Source organism: Hibiscus syriacus, unplaced genomic scaffold, assembly GCF_006381635.1.
Source record: "Hibiscus syriacus cultivar Baekdansim isolate YM2019G1 unplaced genomic scaffold, ASM638163v2 tig00112407_pilon, whole genome shotgun sequence".
Classification (NCBI taxonomy): domain Eukaryota; kingdom Viridiplantae; phylum Streptophyta; class Magnoliopsida; order Malvales; family Malvaceae; genus Hibiscus; species Hibiscus syriacus.
In genome coordinates, this window is record NW_024063324.1 from 436,864 (window position 1) to 440,048 (window position 3,185).

The window sequence follows — 3,185 nt, forward strand, 5'->3', positions numbered from 1 at the left end:
AGTAATGATCCAGCCAATAGCCTTTTTATGTTAGTTCTAAATATTGAGAGATTTTACCTCTTGTGATGCTTCGAGCTTTACTGCAACAATAACTAGAAAAGTCTCATTTTCTCCAAGAAATGCATACTTCAAATGATCGAGCAAAGGTTTTAACTCAACGGTGGGGGTTTCGATAGATGGGCTAGGAACCTTTATTGATCTCATTGAAAGATCCAATGACTTAACAAGTTGAACATAATTTCCTTCACCCTCAAAAATCTCCTCATCCATGCATTTCTTTATTACACCAACACTACACTCGGCTGCATCAATGTTATGGTATTCATCCAAATGTTCCTGAACAATATCATCAATAATGCCAATAGAGTGACACGCAACATTATCATAATCATGTATAACATTATTCAAAAAATTAAAAGTAATGTGCTCGTCGTTAAGACGACTTGTAAGCTCTCTCTTTTCCACATCAATCAAAGTTCTGCCTGTAGCAAAGAATGATCTTCTTAATATGATTGGTACTTCTTTTTCATTTTCGCATTCTAGAACAATGAAATCCGCGGGAAAAATGAATTTATCCACTTGGACAAACACATTATCTATTGTACCATCGGGGTGAACAATGGATTGATTAGTAAGTTGAAGTGTCATAGTAGTAGGCTTTGCTTCTCTAATGCCAAATTTCCTAAAAATAGACAAAGGCATTAGGTTAATGCTGACACCTAAATCACACAATGTTCTACCAACAAATCGATCACCAATAATACGAGAGATAGTAAAACTCTCTGGATCCTTTAATTTTAGTGGCAATCTACTCGCAACCATGACACTACACCCTTCAATGAGTGCAACCGTTTCAAACTCAACAAGTATTCGCTTATTCGAAAGTACCTCCTTTATGAACTTGATGTAATTCAAATTTTTATCCAATGCATCAATCAACAAAATGTTGATTGTTACTTGTCTTAACACATTAATGAAGTTTCTGAATTGTTGGTCCTCTTTGGTCTTCTTGAATTGTTGAGGAAATAAAGGTGGAGGTCTTGCATTCTACTACTCTAACAATGTTGGTAGCATCACAGGCAGTGTTATTAGCATTGCTGGAGGCAATGTTCCAAAATTACTACTTTATCCTCCATCTTTTGCTATGAAATCCCTTGTTGGTGTCTCAATTTCTATTTCCAACTCATTACCTTTAGATTACTATTCGTACCTCTCATCATCTTCATTCTTGTTTTTATCATTTGATTTTCCAAGGTGGAGTTCACTACGTTGTAATGAGCTCTCCCTTAAGCTTTCGAAACTTCAGTGTCACTTGGCAACGCTCCTTGTGGTATGAGTACATTGGCTAGCTGTTCAACTTGATTATCTAATGCTCTTAGCGATGTTGACTGGCTTTAAATCACAACTTCATTTCTCGAGATGTACTCCTTCAGTAGAGACTCAGCGATGTCGATGTTGAAGATGAGGCTTAGTTGAAAGATTACCTTGAATATTTTAATGAATGTTGCATTGTTGATGTGTCATTGCCCGATGATGTGACACTGTTGTTGAGTATAATGTTGCTACGAATAATGTTGTTGTGTATTCCCAAAATTTGATTGTAATGCCTACTGGGGTTGGCTACATTTTGACTTCTCCAAGATATGTTGGGATGATTTCAAAAATTTGGATTGTAAGTGTTCCTATCAGTATTGTCATTCCTATTATAATTTCTCAAAAAAATACACGGACTCAGGGTTTTATGGACATTGTTCAAAGTTATTGTTATCACCACAATAAACGCAATTGAAAAAAGATCTAGCTTTTACCCCATGCATACCACTAGACTTTTGCATGTTTTTCATCATTTCAATCAATGTTGTTACCTATGTGGCCAATGTGTTCAGAGCATAGTTGTCCACTTTTGCAGAAATATATATACCTGGTATAATCCTTGTATTGGGGTATTGGTAGTCACTGTTGGAAAACATCTCCAAGATATCATAAGCATCGTTATAAGACTTGTCCAACAATACTCCATTGGCAGAAGCATCCACAACCATATTTGTTTGCATATTAAGTTCATTGTAGAATATCTCCATTTGCATCTAATGTTAGAAACCATGCATCAGACATTTTCACAACAAATCTTTAAAACACTCCAAAGCTTCATAAAGGTTTTCATCTTTCATTTGCTTGAAAGATGTGATGTCGTTTCTCAGCCTTACATTCATGTTAGGAGGAATGAGTCACATCAAGAACTTTTGGGCAAATTCATTACATGATGCTATATCACGAGGTGGCAACGAATTAAGCCATACTTTATCTTTGTCACTAAGCGAGTACGAAAATAATTTCATCTTCAAAGCCTTCTCGGGCTCTCCTTGTTGTATGAATGAATCACACACTTCCATAAATGCTCACAAGTGTTCTCTAGGGTCCTCAGTGTGTATTCCATTATATTGCCCCATTGATTGCAATATTTGAAACATCACCCACCAACTTTAACTCAAAGTGGACAACATGTATAGCCGGCTGAATAATGTCAAGATTTAAGTCGTCTAGAATAGGCACAACAGGCTCTCGAATTGGCCTATTTTTGTCATCAATATTATGATTACCTGGCCATATAGTTCCTTGTGCAAGGGTGGAATACTTTCGTTATTTTTCCCATTATTGTTTGGAAGATTTTGATTATCCTGGATTGGCAATGGTAGTTCACCATCGTTGCCCACAACATTCTGATCCATGTTTGGGTGGAAAGTCCTCTCTATCTCCAGATCAAAATGTGTTAAGTCCTAGTTATTGTTGCAGGTCATGCACCAGTAATGCCCTACTAAAACTACCTACAAAAAATATAAATAAAATTAGTAAATAAATAAATAAAACAACTATAAAACTAATTACACTAATCCACAGAAACAATGCCAAAAACTTGATGCTTCGAATAATGTAATAGCAAAAGTGCAAGCATACACTATCGTTTATCAAGTAGTAAAAGTGGACGCAACAAGTTCATTGAGAATCATATCTACAGAGATTAGTATTACTTTGTAGAATTATTATGCAGCAAATGTAAAATTGTGTTTGTTGATGTAGGGAGCAATGTTGTAATAATGTAATAGAAAAAAATAGAATAAATGGGATTACAGAACAAGTAAATAAAGTAATGGTCGATTTAGGCAAAGGTTGTAGGATGCCAAACA

General features: G+C 35.5%; 1 non-coding gene across 1 annotated transcript; it reads left to right on the forward strand.

Annotated features, from left to right (window-relative positions):
- Positions 1-2,097: 2,097 nt before the first annotated feature.
- Positions 2,098-2,204, forward strand: LOC120179208. The gene has a single exon (XR_005521591.1). It is a non-coding gene; the product is annotated as a small nucleolar RNA R71 (small nucleolar RNA).
- The last annotated feature ends 981 nt before the right edge of the window (positions 2,205-3,185 follow it).